This window comes from Seriola aureovittata, chromosome 3 (assembly GCF_021018895.1).
Source record: "Seriola aureovittata isolate HTS-2021-v1 ecotype China chromosome 3, ASM2101889v1, whole genome shotgun sequence".
NCBI classification, from domain to species: domain Eukaryota; kingdom Metazoa; phylum Chordata; class Actinopteri; order Carangiformes; family Carangidae; genus Seriola; species Seriola aureovittata.
In genome coordinates, this window is record NC_079366.1 from 5,332,232 (window position 1) to 5,351,924 (window position 19,693).

General features: G+C 40.5%; 1 long non-coding RNA gene across 2 annotated transcripts; it reads right to left on the reverse strand.

The window, feature by feature from the left end:
* Positions 1-4,997: 4,997 nt before the first annotated feature.
* Positions 4,998-19,279, reverse strand: LOC130166508 (uncharacterized). 2 transcript variants are annotated; one of them, XR_008827160.1, is made up of 3 exons: positions 19,049-19,279; positions 15,528-15,593; positions 4,998-5,125 (listed from the first exon to the last, which is right to left on the reverse strand). It is a non-coding gene; the product is annotated as an uncharacterized LOC130166508 (long non-coding RNA). The 2 variants fall into 2 exon arrangements; XR_008827161.1 differs by lacking the exon at positions 4,998-5,125 and adding an exon at positions 9,899-10,398.
* Positions 19,280-19,693: the final 414 nt, after the last annotated feature.

Genomic DNA, 19,693 nt, shown 5'->3' on the forward strand with positions numbered 1-19,693 from the left:
AAATGCAGCTAACACATGGGAGACGGTGCAGGCAGGTTTATTAAACAAAATCCAAAATCCAAACATGAACATGGCATGAACGTGACATGAACAGACGTGAACAAACCCGGAACTGAAAAGGGACGAACCGACCCAGACAAAGGGGAGCACAAGGACTATATAGACAAGGGAGGCAAGGATGATTGAACACAGGTGAAACACATTAGGGCGGGGCAGACAATCACTACACAGAAACAGGACCATGACAAGAAGCAACACACAGACACTCAAGGAAACCAATACAAAATAAAACAGGAAGTGCAAAAAATCCAAAACAAAACTAACAAAAAGTGTCTGCCATCGCAAACCATGACAACTACAAAGAAGCTGAACACCTTCTCAACACCTGTGGTAGGACACATTCAAAACAAAAGACGTGGCCACATACCAGATATTAGTTAAATTAAAACATTTTTAATTTGTTTCAATTTGGGTGACCTTGTAAAACACAAAGGATTGCTATGGACTTTATTGTAGCCTACATGATGCCAAAAGGGGGTAAATCAGTATCAATATCATAATCTCAGCTGTAATGTCTTGAAATCTATTATGTGTCCATGTGAAGCTGATTGAAGATTTCATGAGAGTGTGGGCCACCTACTCTTTATATATCAGTTTATTTAATAAACACACCTACTGTACGCAAACATTCAAAACTGACACGGGTTAAAACAAACCGGTGCTGACGACCTTTTTTTTTTATAGCAATAAATCACACTCACCGCAGTGACAGCCCAGAAAGGAATTCTGGCATAATTTCTGTCTAATACTGTCGTAAAATAGTCCTTTACCAAGTTTGTAATTATGGTATTTTGCAGATTTTATCCAACAACTGGTTTTCATCACGGCCACATGTGACATTCAGAGTAAAGGACTTCCTTGCTAACTGCCTGACCACCCAGCTGTTCTAGTTCAGCTTTCAGGATTTCACTTGGTCTTAAATCACACCACATTGCCCTGGTTTAGATTTCTGCCATTTGCACTGTGATCAACCCTCGTGCCCCCGTACACACATTCCTTCCCAACAAGCAAGCGGAGGTCGATACTACATCCTCTAATTCTAGCCCACAGGCACACACCACGCCCGGCCCCAAATCTAATTTTGCCCCAGGCTTTTTTGGGGGCCACGTCTGTCAGAGCAGGCAGTTGGTCACCTCTATTTCACAGGTAATCTCTCCTGTATTGACTTAATGGGTTCAGGCTCTGTAATAGAGGTCATTTAGCGCTGTGGTTTAGTGCTCTGGAACATTATGGGTGAGAGTGGGGCTTACCAATCCTAATGTTACATTTTATCTGCAATTTGGGGATATTTACGCTTTTCCTTCAATCCCTGAACCCCCATGGTCACCCCCTCCCAAAAACCCCTGGAGTAGCACTCAAACAGCCCCTCGAGACCACAGATTTACAGGATCATCTTCCCATGTGTGTGTGTGTGTGAGCACAGAGCGGTCTGTGGATGTTAGAGGGGTATAGATTGATTTGGTTTTGTTAGGCAGAGAGGATTTGCACCGCAGTGAAGCTTTAGCTCTTTTAAAGTCCCTCTCCCTCTCTTGATTTCTCTCTCACTCTCGTCCTCTTTTCAATAGGGACGGGGAAGTAATTAACAGCTACTTAAATTCCCTTGATGGATTTTGTGGACAGAGGAGAGAGGGGAAGGGGGCGGTGTGGTGAAAGACATGCTCTATCGTCTGAAGCTTAATGCTGCCATTTGCAGCAACTTATTTTGTCCTAGATATATTTTTTAAGATTGGTTGGGGAAAAAAATCTATTTCCTGATATAGCATTATTCAGTAATGAGGCAGAATAATACAAGAAGCTGCTAATGCATTATGAAAACCTCTTTGCATTTTTGCACACTGCCATTGATTGCATCAAAATTTGAACTCCCCCTCCTGTCTAAGAGTGGTTCAACATAGAGCCGCCTCGTCTCACAAACATGCTTTTAATGCTAATGCCAGCATATTCCATAAGTCAAACTATTTCCTTTTGTTTGCTCTCCAACTAAGTAACCCAATAAAAGCTTAACTGCTGACTCTCCTCCTCCAGCTACAAAGTAAAATCAATCCTCAACATGTTTTAATGATTCACATCACAAGCGCAAATCAACTGCGTCCCTAATTGTCAACAAAAAGCCAACATTTGTGTCAACCACTTTTTTAACACGTAGTCAAAAACAAGTGCATTTCAATGCTGTGATCAAACAGTAGTCCCCAGATGGAATCGGCAGCACTTCCTGTCAACATGTTTCAGCTTCCTCTCCGGTTCCCCTGTGCTAACGGCTGTGTCATGTGTGTCAAGGCTGCCAGATCAGATGTCCCGTGTCCTGCGCGGATATCAAACCAGACAATGGACCTCCTGCTGCAGGCAGGGAGAACGCTGTCTACCCAGAAAGCATTCATTTCCCTTCTCGGTCTAATCCTCCATCCCAGGAGAGATGAGCGGGAGGCTAATGAATACAGAGGAGGAAATGTGAGTCTGCAAGACGCTGCATGCACCACACCTTCAAACACACACCGTTTCTATACACACATACACACTTTGATTGGATAGATTCATGATGCATCGACACATCCACACATTTACAGTGCTGCATCACTGCATACATCTTGGTCAGAAGCTTAAATGTACGGGGGAACTGCTCATTATGAGATAGTGTGATTATGGCAGCTTACTTTCCACACAGGTGAGAATGTGTGTGTAAGTTGCATAACCATGCCAATTTAATATTCACTGTTCATCAGCCTCAGCTAACCTCATGCTGTTATGCAGGCAGGGGCTCAAACACACTGATTTTTTCCCACCAAGAAACTTTTTTTTTTGTTTGTGTTTTGTTTACATCAAGTGAAAAGTGAAACATTTCTAACATAAATTCCATAAATCCATGCACTGTATCATAACATTATAATCTTTACTTTTCTATTTTTGTTTTTCCAAGACAGAGGGACAGAACGCAAGGCTGTGGAATTCACTGAATACTGACTAAAAACAAGCTTGACAGCTTGCATGCATTTTCAATGCTGGAAGACTAAATAAATGAACAAAACATATACAACATATACAGCCAAAATTACATATCTGTAAGAAAAGAAATTGTAATAAAATAACTAATGATATGCATAAATCTGTAAAGCTTCAGTCTGTGATGGAGCCAGTGCTATTTAAATTATAGAAAATTAATGAGCACTTTACTAAGTATCTTTAAATTAAATTAACCTTCATAATATCCATTGTTGCTATGTTCCACATCTAATTTTAATGTCAATTCACTGTTCATTATCTCTGTTCTGTGTTGCTGCTGTGATCTGTTTCCAAAAATTCCCCCAGTGTGTGACACCAATCGCTTCTGTGACTTTCAACCTCTCTGAGCCCGCAACACTGTATTTATTTATGTCTGGCTTTTACCAGAAAAAGAAGCTTGTCTCAAACTGGTCTGCTGATATCAAGTATTAGCTGTAATGTGAGGTGGCAGAAAAGGGAAAGAGTCTTGATTCTGTAAAAGAGAGGGCTGACACCTCTATAGCTACCTGTCCAGCTACAAGCCTGTAATCTGCCGCCATCAGGTGTCTGATAGCTCTGGATATAAATACCCACCATTACTGAGAGCATGGCAGGGGACCGATCGAACGCAGGCTGGGGCTGTGGCCCTCCTCTCCCCCTCACACACACAAACACACACAAGAATATCACATACTCGACTGGTAATCACAAATCACAAAATAGAAGTGATAACTTCTACTTAAAGCCAATATATAGATCTAGTGAAGTGTAAAAGGCCTTGATAATGCTTTTAGGCCCTAACTGTGGAAGTGTGTGTGTGTGTGTGCGTGTGTGTGTGGGTGGGTGGGTGTGTTGGGTGGGAGAGTACCATGGCCATCACAAGCTGAGGGACAGATGACTCCCAACTGCCCTTCCCCTGAATCGATAGCCCTTGCTCTAGGTTTTAATTAGCTAATCAGTGGAACATGGGCTTTTAAGCGTGGTGGGAAAACGTGGCTAAAACCTGGCGTCAATACCTATTAAAATGGCTGCCTCAGCTGTGGCTGTACAGGCAAGGCCATTGACTCAAAGCCATTGTATTTTATGGCATTCAAACCAGCTTAATGTTGTAATGAAACTCAATGAATAGCTAGAAGGGCAGGGTGAGTTAAAAAGCAGACAATGTACATAAAACTGTACAGACTTATCTGTACATCACACACCTGCATTAGTCTGCATTACATTAAACCAGATTCATTTTACTCTGTTACTCTGCAGAATATTCACTGAAAAAACAATATATTTTGCATGTAGAAATGTTTCTGCTGTTGTTAAAGATATCAGTAACCTTCCACTTATAATTCACATGTCAACACAAGCATCAATTTGTAGCCGTTCAGGGTTCTATTGACATTTGTTTCCATCAGGTTGGCACACATATGTTTGGTATTCACATAATAACAAAGGGTCAGCTGACAAAAACAACGTCTTACACTGCACGCAAAGAGGATGTTTGTTGGCTTAGAAAACAAAAAGAAAACGCAAAAACCACACCCTGTGAATCCTGGGTGGATCGCTGCGTGTTGGTCACTGTGTGCACTTGTCACATGCTGTAAATACCAGAGGGATTAAGATGGAGTGACACACCACCAAGAGACAAGCCAAGTATTCAGCAGCCACTATAAACTGTTTGGTAAATATGCTGTGTATGAATGTATGTGTTAGTGTCAGGGGTCGCAGTGGGGATGAGTGTGTGTGTCAAAGTTGGGATGACATATTTGCTTTGTGTCCATATGCCCACGTGAGTGTGTGTCAGTGCATGTGAGCAGCCATGTCAGAAACCCTAATTTATGAGCTTACTGGACATGTCAGCAGACCGACTGTGCGTGACTGTGTGCTATGTATTCGTGTATACTTGTGGACTGTGTGTGTGTGTGTGTGTGTGTGTGTGTGTGTTGGCGACATTCATGTTTACCTTGAGCTGAAGCCTGGAGGTGGTGTCTGAGTTTGGGTGACAACATACCGGTGGTTTTCCAGAGCTGAGCCGTCACCTGTGGTCACCAGTCAACTTCCAGGACAGTGCAGGGGCCTCTGGATGAAAGCACACTGACTGGAGGGCAAGAGAAACGGACAGAGAGGTGTTATTAGTGGCAATTTATTTTTTGTAACTAAAGAATAAAAAAGGAGAGGAAAAGTAAGGAAAGATCAACAAAAATCCAGAGTTGACCAACCAGGCTTTGTTACCTTTGGGATACTTTCTGTTTCCTCTGTTTCAACACTAACCACTGACTATCTCTGGGACAACTCCCACGTAGCCATCAGTGGCCTGTAATTAGGACTTTAGTTTGATTTAGCACCACTGTGATGATATGGCGCAGAGTTAGAAAAACACAACTGATGCAACCCAGAGCAACTGTTTAGTCTCTCACTGTTCAGACACCGTCTACATTACATGACTGAAACCAGCCTTGCTTCCACGCGTGTGTATGTTCATACACACACACAGCCACTAGTCTGGTAACATGCTGAGTAACATAAGATAACCTGCGTTTGACAGCCTATAGATACATACTATTGAACTAATGTCTACACTGCTTGAACAGTCTCACAGACTATGACTTATTTCATTAAGTGTTTTCGTATTGATTTTCCTTTTACCTTTTTATAACCATTTACGTGAAGTGTTTTTCTCATACATACCGTTCATGTAAACAGAAATGCACTGTAAAATGCTTCCTCACAACAGGGTGTTACTATGTGATTACAACATCGGTTTAAGGCCATCAGTCCATCAGCTGCTGAGGAGTTTACCCCGTGTGTCATCATTGCTTTGCAAAGCACAAAGTACAGACGGAGCCACTGTGAAAATCCCAGTTTTATTATGAACTTTCAAACAAACAAGGCACTGTCGCTGTGAAACGTGACTAAAAGTTAAACCTTTGGACTCAGCTGTCACCAAAACTGTGGTGCACTGGTTTGACGACTGCCTTGAGTTTGTTGCACTTATCTCAGATAAACAGTACTGCTGCAGGTTTAATGCAGCACCAGGAATAGATGAAGGTTGGTTGGCTAGCAGAAATATTTTAAAGTATTTTAAAGGTTTTGTCTTAGCAGGCTAATTACAGTGTCCTTCTTAGATTAAATCCCTTTCCCCAAAGCAGTAACAGCTTAAGCAGGAGGTTTTGCAAAAAGGCTAAGAGTGTCTTTCGTGGCCTGGGAAGAATCATTTCCCATTTGACAAATCTACTTTCTTGCCATGAGAATGACTGACCTTCAAACGTTACGATTTTAATCACAGTCCATGGAGTCCATGGAGACATTTTGGCAGAAATCTCTGCAGCTCTTTGTTACCAGTTGCAGCTTCACACGCTACAATAATGTAGTTTATCTAACCACAAAAAGAGGGGAACTTTGTGAGAAAAAAAGCGCTGAATATAAAAGACAGAGACAAAACCCTTCGATTCAGGTGTCATAGCCACACACTGATCACAGTAGACAAAAAATAAATGACATAAACCCAATTATCTGATCTCATTCTGTTTAAATGAATAAAAGGATGCAACAATCACTCCCTCATAAGCTCTCAATTACAGTGCAATATTTTGCACATCAAGTAAAATACTAAAATATTAATTCAATTCCATTTCTATCGCTATACTAACACTACAGTATATTCTGCAGGCGTGCACACTGTTTGCTCTGCCACATCATCCACCTGCCACAGTGCATTAGATCACCAGCACATTACCGCTTTACAAATCCTTGGCTGCTTTTATGAGGTGCGATTGCCTGGCCCTGAGAACTCGGGGGAATTCAATATTTTTTCAAAGCCATAATACACACCGGTATCTGGCAATAAAAGAAAGAACAACAAAAGTGTCTATTTTCACTAGAAAAGAATGACGCTGGAAGAATATGGGGGGGATTGGACAGAGAGACGAGAGAGAGTGTGTGTGTGTGTGTGTGTGTGTGTGTGTTCACCGCTTTAATATGATGACACAAGGCTGGCCGAGGCCATTATCAGCCCTGTAGACTGCTCTGAACACAGACAGAGAGACAGAAAGAGAGAGCACCCCCACTTTAATAAAAGGGGCCCTTTGCCGTTGTCTGATTAGAAATATCATTTCCTGATGCCCTTCTTTTTCCCTCCATTAAATTGGTCAGAGCTGAGCAGGGATAGACTGTATATAATAATTTGCAGGGAAGGAGGACTGTAAAATAACTGAGGTTATAGACAGGAACGGCTGCACTGCCCCACACACACACACACACACACACACACACACACACACACACACAGCTGTACACTTGCTACACTTGGTGAGGTGCAGGCACTTTAATCTAAATCGTGTGCCTGTGCTCTGATTTTCTTCCTGAGTTTAATCTCTTTGGCCTATCCCTCAAAGAAAACACAGGCATAAATAAAACAGCAGCTCTCAGCAGTACAACACACACACACACACACACACACACACACACACACACACACACACACACACACACACACACACACACAGGTGGCCACACATGCACATCAGTTGACCTACATAACAAACCTGAACACCATCATTAGCCCCAGCATCCTCTGGTATTTTTCTTTCAGTGTAAATTACAACACTATTCATGTATTCACACTGTTACTGACATGATTGCATTGTGAAATTTATTCCTTTTTGACATCAAGTACTTTTCTCTCATTGCTATTACTGTGACTGTTGCTATCAATTAGTATCATCATAATTATTCATGAGGCTAATTATCATGTCATTTTTCATGTGTACGTTAGCATCACTGCCACAGCAAATAGATAACGATTACTATTATTAAATGGCTCATCTCCGTATGTGTGTGTGTGTGTGTGTTTGCATGATTACATTATCATCGTGAGGAGAAACGGTCGTTTTGGAATGAAACAGACACTCCTTCCCAGCTGAGTGAGGGAGATGGCCTGATAAGTGGGGAGGTAATAAATAGCCTGATCCCCTCGCGAACAGCATGCAGGGAGACATCCACCCACACACACGCACACACTCTTTCCTTTCCTCTCTTACTCCGTCTCTCTCTCTGTTCGGCCCCTGTGGCCATCTGCTGCTCATGCTGATGTCATCTGGAGATAATAACCAGGCCCAGCGTGGCAGCGGGCCACAGCCAGCATCGCAGACCCCCTCCACCCTGCATGGGCTTACTACGATCTGGCAACCTGCATCTGGGGGGGGGGACTGAGACCTGGCAACCCGCAGCTGGGGGTGGTTGGGATGGTGGGGAGAGGAGAGGGTGGGGGTGTTGGAGACATGCAAAGCGTAGCCGCTGGGCTGGGGGGCACCAACAATGAACAGTTAACAAGCAACTCTGGATGTGTTCAGGGTCTGGCAGCCCACAACTGGAGCGGATATACAGTTTCCTCCCCTGCTACGATGCCGACAGCCACAGTAACTGTACAGCTGACAGAGCAGCTCTGCCTGCAGCTGAGGGGGATGTTTTCCAAACAACAGGGACTATAAACCAGTGGAGAAGCCAACATGCAACCATAGTGCCGCTATGAACACAAGGTGGACCAAGGCTGAGAGTGTGTGAGGGGAAGTCATAAAGGGTGGAGAGTGGTGCACAGGTGAAGAGATTGAGTGTATGTTTTTTTCATTTTCAGCAAGTGCTTTATTGCCAGACTGCTGCAACTCCACACACTGTCAGTATCAAAATATTATCAGGTCACAATATATACAATTATTCAATGTGTATTTTTCTTAAGGTCTGACAAATGTGCATTTTGTAACTGACAATACTGAACTATTAATTTTCAATACTGAATCATTTCAAAACTGGGGAACACAATCAGCAAGTATCTTTCTATATTCTTAAAAATTACTTGTATATTATTTATTTATTTATTATAATTATTGAATTGATAAATGTCTTTATTTGAAGACATTCAGGAAGCTTAAAGATACAGACTTAATGCAGTAGAAGGCGTATAATACGTGAATATAAATTCAAAAGTTTGGCTATCACCTATCAGGTTTATAACACTTTAAAACGGTTAAGCCTAAGAAAAAAAATCCAGTCATCCCCCTTTCCCCATCCCTTTTTTAACATTTAGATTTAACACTGATTAAACGGTCTTATTCCACACTGTCTGACAGTATTAGGTATTTTATTTTTCAGCTTCTTCCAATTCACCATTAAACCTCTATGATCCATTAAAGCTACTGAATAAAACACATAAAACACCCTGTTGACCACTATGTATAGAGATGTGTGCTGTATCTATTTCTGTGAGTATCTGTGTTCAAATGGAATTTAAAATTAAGAACAATGTTTGGCTACACAGCATGTGTATGTGTAATGACTGACCCACCAGCAGGTGAGTGAGTGTTTAGGGTTTTAAAATGTGTGTTACAATAAATTGAAGTGAAAACATCAGTAGAATTATCAAGATTTCCAAATATAGTATAATAATGTAGCTCTTCACTTCCATATCCCCTCATAGTAAAGCACATACACACACACATAAATTAACACAGCATCATGTGTACACCATACACACTCATGGACCTTCACAAAGACAGACACGCACAAAAGACACACACACACACACACACACAGACACACAGAGAGACACACACACACACACACACACACACACACACACACACACACACACACACACACACACACACACACACACACACACACACACACACACACATACTATGTGTTATGTCTTAATGCACAAAATTTACAGTACCAACAGATTTATTTTACGTTACCACAAGGTCGGCCACTCTCGCCACAATTCACCTTCCCAGAGTCCTCTGTGGGTTAGTAAATCTATCTGTGTGCATGATCACAGTGAGGTAAGAGCACAGTATCTGCTCGCTGCCGCTGATGTGCTGAAAGGGACTGAAACTGGAGAACAGAACCGAGGAATTGAGTTACTTTGGACAGGACGGCTCCCTTTTCCTGCCGCCCACCTAAACTGCGGTCCATTATAGGAGCTATTAAAAGAGCTAACAGGCGTCAATCTGCCCATTTGGACAGCAGCGAGTGGGTGGACTATTAAGTGGCTGCCTTGATGGCCTCTCCTATTGTCTTTCTTTGTTTCTCTCCCACTGACACACTCAGCCTTTCACCTGCTTTGTTATTTCCCACTCTGGTTTCTTCTTTTCATTGCCATTTTTTTTTCTTGATTACCTGGCCTTTATTTATTTTATATTTCAAACTGCCCTCTTTAATTCTACCTCTATCTTCCACCTTCTTTCTCTTTCCGTCTTTATCACTGTTTACCTTCATCTGCTTCTCTCTCTGTCTGTTTCTATCTGTGTCTCCTCCTGCTCCCAGAACTGCTTGTCTGCTGTCTGCGCGCATCAAACCCTCTGCTGCCTGTGTCTGTGGAGGAGAAGGAAGCCTTGAAGACGAAGAAATCAAATTGTCTGCTAGCATCTAATTCCCCCCGACATCCACTTCAGCCTGGCTGTCTTTACCAGCATCCTGGAGGGAGGAGAGAGGAGGGGATGGGGGTGGAGGACGCAGGGGGAGGCTGTGTAGGTAGTAAACGAAGGAGCAGGGGTAGATGTGTACGTGAGGAAGAGAAAATGTGCATGTGTGTTGGGGGGGCAGTTGGCTTCAGGCGGACTCTGACTCCCTGTGCTTCTTGTCAGATCGACCGTGGATCAACCTCAGGCTCAGACCTCACCTCAGCATGAATTTACAACACAACTGCACACCTGCACACACACATATATACTGTAAACACCACCACTACACACACTGCTACATTTCTTCTTGACTTGGTCTGGACAGACTTACAAACAAGTCCTCAAAGTAAAAACTACCTTCAGACTAAAAATGTAATAGGATGTTTTTTGTGAATCATTGCAATGATTATAGATCAATTTAGACCTAAACAGGTGGAGATTAAACTTTGTTTTGTGTAAAGCTAGGTTAATGTATCAGGGGGCCTATTGATTACAGAAATACTGGTAAGGCTATAATCAAGATTGTAAACTTAATGCTCCTTTATCTTCGTTATTTAACAGGAAGCTATTTAGCTCAGTTCATAAAACACAAAAATACATCTCAAATCATCAATCAAAAGCCACAAACCAAACCAATGTTGTAAAATACATCTAAAAATCAGTTAAACTAAAGCGTTCACACAGGGTAGATAAATAGGCAGTATCCCTGAACCTAGAAGAACAGTGTTAGCTGGGATGTACTGTAATTTGGTACTTGCCTCAAGATGCTTGAGTTTAGTTTAAAGTATCCAGAGCTCCATTATTTACAGAACTCTTCAGCATGTTAATTGCATGTCACAGATGTGCAGATCAAGTGGAGTCATATATTAACTGTTCTACATTAAAATATTCTCTTGGTCAGAGTATATCAATGCACAGATAATGTATTACAAGAAAAAAAAAAAAGTATCAAAAGATTTTATCAAGATAAAACCCAAATATCCAATATACAACCTCAGTTTGTCTGTGGATCTCAATAAGCCTGTAGTTGCTATTAAGATAATTAGATTTAACAAGACTCATCAATTAGCTGCTTGTACATGCAATACTAACATCTTTGTCTGAAGGGTTCAATTCAAGCTGATTCTGTAAGACTCCTCTACACGCTACAAAGAGGGTTCATGTAATGTTTGATCCCTGCAATGAGACAAAACCCATGAAATGAGGTAATAACAGGAGACCTCCAGTCTCGTCATTATCTGTGGGTTACTGTGAGTAAATGACATCATTATCAAGGGGTATTGATTGTCTTCTGGCTGGGTGACAGCAGGTCAGCTAATAGATGGTGGTTATTCTAGCCAAGGCTACGTTTATGGACTGGAGAGAGTTTAAGACCAACACATTAGCAATTCAGTGGAGATGGGCAGTAAACAAAAAGAGTGATTATTGAACATAACATTGATATAATGTCTCTTATTTATATAAAGACCTTCTGAAGATATTAAGACGTGTGTGGCTGCATTACAGTGCAATTCAGTTATTTCTGAGAAAGCCTGAGCCTGCATGTGCACACAAATAAAGACATACCTGTACTCAACCACATGTCTATACACACACACATACTGTATATACCCACACATTCTACATTTAGACATGGACCTTCTTTGCCATAGAACAGGATATTTTAACACAATTCACCTCCCTGTGGTTCCTGCTGTTGTGTTGCTCTTGTGGTAAACAAGTAGACAGCTATGTAGTTAAACAGCAAGAGTGAGTGTGGAAGTGATTTGAGACACAGCAAAACATTTTCCATTTAAAAAAAAAAGACCAAAAAAACCCCAAAAATGTAATGTAATGAATGTCTTTAATGTCCTATGTATTTTGTTACTTACTACAGTTCCTCAAATTTACTCCATCAAAAGCAGCCTTTGGAAATATTTTCTAAGCTAACAACATAGCCATTTTTAAATTCCATTATTTTTTGTTACATGACCGACAGACCCTGTCATTTCCAGGAGTATTTGACTGTCAATCTTCATCTGCTAGTCTCACCTTAACGTGTTTCCTCCACATCATCCCTCTATTTCATCAACCCACGACTGCTGCATACATTTTTTATAAACCCTTCTTCTTTCTTCTTGGTTCTAGTCTCATCACTCCACTGTGCAAAAGAGAGCTACACTGAAATTTTATTTTTGGCTATCATTCTGTGTCTATTAACTATTTCTCCTTTTCTCTCTTTATCCACTTCTCTTTCCTCATCCCTCTCTCTTTCCCTTAATCATTCTTTTCCTTACTGTGGTTTATCCAGCTCAGTCATCACCATAGTGACTCCAACCCCGGCACAGTGCATCTCTAGCCCATTTTATAAAGCCTGGCAGGAATGTTTTGCCTTACTCCACCTCGCTGTTCTGTATAAAAGGTACGAACACAAAATGAGGAGGCATTGTTGTTGTGGCAATAAGCTGTCAACAGAGGTAGTCACAGAGCCGGATCGACGTCTGTGTAAAAGGGAGATCCAGCATGGCACGACAGACGCTAACGCTCTGTGGAATGCCGACATCATATCTAAAAATCACACACTGGGGGAGTGTCATCCAAGCTTTGTTTGGTTCAGTGTAAACAAGCAAAGCTGGAATAATGAGGGGTCTTCTTAAGGGCAATATAGTGGGATCTCTGTTTAAAAGAGGCTTCTGACCTCTTGGTACAATGGCTCCACTCACAATCTCCCAGCCTCAACCCTCACTGCCAGCCAGTGAAGAAAGGGGGAGAAGAGAGTGGGTGATGGAGGGGGAGTGGAAGTATGTGTGTGACAGCAGTTCTATTGCTTCTATTGTAAAATGCACATCACATGAAAATGTTCTAAATATTTAAGAAAATACTTTCCTCACTGTTTGACAACATCATATATATATCAGATCCCATCCACCCTCTGCTCTCCACTGAATACACACACACACACACACACACACACACACACACACACACACACACACACACACACACACACACACACGTATATGCGCACTACAATACCAGACAGCACTTTCTACGGAAGCTCCTATACATCAAATGGAAAATTATTAATGTCATTTACAAATTGTGCATAATTCTATAAACATTTCCCTGTAATTCAGTGCGATATATCTGCTAGTGCGAGTGTGAGTGAGTGCTTTCCTAAAATGTTGGGATCATGACTAAAATTTAAAATAATGTTCTGCGGGTCTGAACAAGAACGAGGGCAGACAAGTTTGTAGCAAATGATCTGTGGTGAAACATCCTGCATCTGCCCGTTCTCATGTTTTATTAACCTTTCATTTTAGAATACTAGAAAAATTTGGATTCATGAGATTTATGTTCAGGGGGTTTTAATCATCATTATTTACCTGTGTCCTGGAGTATTATATAGCAAACAAACCAGGACCTTTATTACCTGTCCGTTACTAAGGAAAGCTGAGCAGCTTGTTATGGCAAGTCCAAGGTGAAGATTCAAATAAAATCCACTTAACAATGCAGTGCACTAGAGGCTACATTTCACACTACTTACACATACAGATATTAAATGGACAGTAATCCCAGTGTCACACTGTGCTATCTCTATTTTACAAATTTTTGTGACATGCTGAAAGTTCCACCTTTCAGTTTTAATAAGACATAATATGCATTCTTTTTTTTTTTTTTTTTTAAAGTATATTTTTTTGGGCCTCTTATGCCTCCATGCGACAGTACAGTGGAGAGAGACAGGAAACGGGGAGGCAGAGAGGGGGAACGACACGCAGCAAAGGCCGTCCGATGCGGGACTCGAACCGGGGCCAACTGCAGCGAGGACCGCAGCCTCCACACATGGGGCGCCCGCCCAGACCACCACGCCACACGACACCCCCATAATATGCATTCTTGATGGTAAATTATGCCTATAATTGCTTTAACACCAGAACACAGATTTGTTTTATACTACAAAGGTGAAAAAATAGTGTAACTGCAATCAATGTTTTAGCCTTTGTATCAAAGCTACTATCTGTTTGTATATGTCTAGGTGATGATCCATGCACCTTTTTTTTTTTTTTTTTTTTTTTTTTTTTTTTAAATGGAGCACACATTCTCAAATGACACTATTATTACTTTTATATAAGTGGTACACTACAATAATCATGTTATTGGCAATTACAACAATAATGCACTACCCTGATAATCCATTTTACATGTGGCACAAGACGATGGGTGGTGAATGGAAATAATGATGAAAAAGTGACTGAATAAGAAGCTGCGCATAACCAACTTCAATATGCTTAATTATAGAGGCCCCTAAGGACAAAAAACATAAGAGAAAAAGCACAAACATCAACAGAAATGAGATAAATCAGGAAATATTGCAAATATCAAAACACCATATCGGTTGTCTCTCCTCTCACATTTCTGTTGTTTATGTTTTGATATTTGTCACATATCTAATTTTTAGTGGAATATTTGCTTGCACTCTTGTTTGCACTTTTAGATTTTCAGTGCATGTCTCATATCCTTAGGAGCCATCCTACATAATGTGTCCAAGGTGTATACATGTTGTGACTAGTGTTCTTTCTGGTGTTATTCTAATATGAGTTTGTCACTTTAGTACCATGTATAGTACTACTCTGATAAGTACAACTAATAGTAGAATCATGTAGAATGATACTCTTACCTCAGTTCTTTGATCTTCATATCAATATTCCAAGTGCTTTATTGTACAATTACACATTTGGTGTTAATTTTTGGTCACTATAATTTCACATTTGACATTTGCCTTTCTCATCATACACAACGGTTAACGTGTTACAAACTGAGACCTTGTGTATGTGCCATGAGGTTATGTGCATGTCTTTCAGGGTTCAAGAAGAAACCACTGATGACAGATGCTGGATTAGCTGTTGATACTGCAGTTGTGTACTGAGAAACTGTTGACTGACCAGAGTTCCCATGAGGGCTTAATCCATGCTGGTACACAGCGAGGCAGAGCTGCCCTCAAGGTGAGCTCTGAGTGTGAGTGTGTGGGAGACAGACAGATGACTGCCTGGAGAGACTCACCCGAGTTTGCAGCCACTCCTATGTGCCATGTTTCACACCAGGCTAGGTCATCAGAGGGTCACCGCTCTGCAATGATAGAGAAAGACATTGCTATTTCAGTTTTTAAAAAAGTGACTTAACACTATATAAACTTTTTTGAGTAAGTAAGGTACATGTAAACCATTACAATCACAAGAATACTACAGCTATAGTGAAACAAATTGGAGGATAAGGACAATTTATGACCTTGAACTTAAAGGTCTGACACACAGGAATGTTTAATCATTCTGACTGACCAGGCCACTGCTCATGCTGTGCATGGTAGAGGTGGGAAAGACAGTATAACACTATATCCACTAAATATGGGTTTAATTAAACTGAATGATGTACTTTGCCTGATGTTTTGTTTTCAGACACTTCCCAGTTTCTTTAATTACAACTTGAATGTTTACATGAACTGTATTTACAAGTCAGACAGTGGTAATCAGGATACCAATGATAAAGAATAAACACTCCCTTCATTTATTTCTCCATAAATAAATTGAAGTCAATTGTTTGCACTACTGTGAGCAGTATATTCAGATGTCGAACACCGATGAATCACCATCATTTTGTCTTGTCACTGACAGGTGTTGTATTGCAACAACTGTAATATTTGTGTCGATGAAATGCGTTGTACTGTGAGCAGAAACTAGTGCACATTCCTTGGACACACCTTTTTTGTTCCATTGTAGAAATTTCTGAAGGCACTAAATAGTGCATCTAAATAGTCCTTTTTCATAGTAGAAAAATCACAGGTGTAAATAATAAAACTAATGATTGATGAATTTCATTTAGCTGCTTCAGTGTCAGGGTCGTGCTGTGGAGACATCATTAATGTTCTGAGTAGAACTTGTGATTTTTCAACTATGACAAGTCAAAATGTTGGCTGTAAAAAAGGCCTGTTCGCAATTAAGACAAGTAGTTTCGGACAAAGCCATGAACATGTCTCTCATGCACAGCCTGCACACACCCACATGGTCTAATCAAGCTAAGTAAGTAAAAACACCTGTGTGTCTGGACCGTGGCCCTGGGTTGACAGAAGCAGAAAAGTGTTTATTGCTTACCAATGGTAGAAGGCAAAATGATTATAAACTAATTATTATGCAATAAAACCTGAAGTGTAAATGTTGTAAAATGTTACAAATTTTGAAGTAATAGCCTATAATGAGTGGGTGTGTTTTTTTTGTTTTTTTTATTACCCTGCAGTTCTGTCCCCATAATTGCAGCACACACACTATGAACGTTGCAGTGTTCAGTTTTTATTGCATCTGTTTCAGGGATGTGTTAATTCAACTTTATCGTCGTTTTGAGGCTGAAGTTTTTGTGGTGTTTCTAATATTCACTCTACCCTCATTTATATAAATGGGGTGGACAAAATATTAGAAACACCTAGAGTATAACACAATAAGAAATAAGTATTTTTTTCTGAAAAAACTCATATTCACATGTATTGCAAACCACATTGCCTTCAGTTAATCACAGCTTTCTTTTCAAATTCTTAATGGGCAGTGAAAGGCGTTTCTGACCATAGTAGGACTCCTGGCAGTAAACTCAGAGACATACTGCGCACACGCGCACACACACACACACACACACACACACACACACACACACACACACTGATTTAGGATAATTGCAAATAACAAGCCTTGCTCTGACATCCAAACTCTATCAATTAAACATAAAATATTCTACCCAACAGTTTTTCTGCCAAACACATTCTTCATCCCTTTAATCCCAAAAGCTAAAACTCAACCCAGTTAACATGCCAACGGAGAGCGAGCGACAGGAGGGGGAGGGAGAGAGAGAGAGAGAGAGAGAGAGAGAGAGGGAGAACGAGAGAGAGACGGAAAGAGGGAATCAAAGCATGTTAATCGAACCCTACAGTGCAGTATGCAGTGTATGTGTAGATGTGTGTGTGTTTTGGAGAGAAACGATAAAAGAAAGAGGGAGGGAGCCAGAGTAGATGTGCATGTAATATTTTTTCTTTTTGAACGCCCTCCTCTTTTTTCCCTTTCCCTTTCTTCTTCCCTTCTACAGCCAAGGTTTCTCTCTCACTCGCTTTCTCTCTGTTTCTCTCCCTCCATGTCACTGTCTATAATGCACTCTGACAACACACAAATCACTGGAGTGGTTTCCCAGCAACAGGAGGGAGGGTTGGGGTTTTGGACCCTGATGGAGCCAAAAACGTCTTCCAGGAGAGGAAATTGATTCAGTGGAAGTCTTAAAAAATCCTTCAGATCCAGTCAATAATCACCACTAGATAAAAAAAAAGAGAGTATGGGTATAGGGGGTGGGGGCCATTGATTACCCATGTTTTCTGCTGCCCAGTACACACAGGCTGTAAAATCAAGACCTGGGAACCAGCCAACGGAACAGCATGACAGTCTGATGAAAGACAGTGGTGCTTGGGGCTTGTGTTCAGAAATCAAAGTGTCCCCTCTCATTCCTCCCTGCTCTTCCCTCACTCAGTAGGATCCATGTTTTCTTCTCCAAACCACTCCCTCCAATCCACATTAATTTCTCTCTGCCTCCCCCTTGTGGCAGCTACAGGTCATGGCTTTTAACTGCAAAATAATTCTCAATCCCTAAACATCAACTACTACTGATTAGAAGGAGTCTTTGGCTTTTTAACATCCAATGACGAATTATTTCCACCATGTGATACCACTTCACAATAAGGCCTACTTACAAGGTTGATAAATTTATCTTATGACTTCTAATTAATATTAATCACGTGCAGAATAGTAATAATCTCTATGTACAAATTAAACAAACCATTGGATTGCCAAATTGTACCGTTTAATGAAGGATCCTAACATAAACGATTAAGTGCCTCATAATCAGGCAACCAAATACCTTTGTGCTCTTTTTCATTGAAAAGCACCTGTAAAGCATAAATGGTAGTAAAAGAACTGACAATTTATAAAATCTAACTGTGCCAAATTCTCAAGTGGTTCTCCCAATTGTATATATCTTGATCTTGGGAAGTGTAATGAAGTGTAAGTCTACCTTTTAAGTCTACTGTAAGGGATATAATATTCCTGTGAGGACTAAAACAGAATGAGTAAATATCTTTTTATCATGCATCCATGATTTATTTATGACTGAAGAGGTTTTTTCCTTTAACGTTAGGGTTATGAATGAGTGAATAACCTGATAAAAAATGTATGTATATGTAAATTTGTGAAGAAAATATGAACATGATTACATAGTAAATGAGAGTAGAGTATCACACATAAATATTCAGTTAATTTGACATTAAAGGTAAAATTATATTATGTTTATGATGGCTGGTTTTTTATTATGAGGTTCCAAATATACAACTTAATACAAGGGCAAAATATCACTCACCTGCAGAGCTACAGGTTAAACCGAAAGAGAGGGGGGAAACACATTACTGACTTTCACTTCAAATACTTAATCCCTTCCACAAATTGATTTAAAACACGTTCAGCTAGTTTGTAGAGCAAACTCAGTTAAGCTAGCAGAAAACCCACCTGTTAGCGTATCTCCCGCGTGAAGCTACTACGGCAATTCCAGCCAAGCGAAAACCCCGCGGGTCTCACGGTTCTTGTATTAAGTTAATAATATCGTCATTGAAACAAACCAATCCTTTGGTTTAGACATTTTATCAGCGGCCTGCTGTAGAAAAGTCAAATATTCGGCTACATTTCTGTCCTGCTCCCTCTTGTGGTCTTACCGCTGACGGTTTGGAAAATGATCCTTACTTGCGCACGCGCCGCTGACTCTATTCATTAAAGTCTAAAATGATTTCACCTGAGACATTTACGACACTAAAATATGAGAGTAGAAGACAGGACTTTTTCCAGGGAAAAAAACACATTCAAATGCCTCTATAGTCTGTGTTTACTAACCGCATTTATCGTATTATCAAACGGGATTTTGAAGCCGAGGTCTATCATCAGGAAAGTAACTACATGTTCTAGACAGTTAGCATCCTCTATTAGACCAGGTGTCACTTTTTCAAATATAATTTTTCTACAAACGTGAACATCACACATATTTTCTCATGTCCTGATTACAGTCTTATACCAATTAATTTACGTAATTCATACAAAGTTCATATTTCTACATAATTACAACAAATGAATATGCCTCTTTAAAACAAGCATACAAACTCC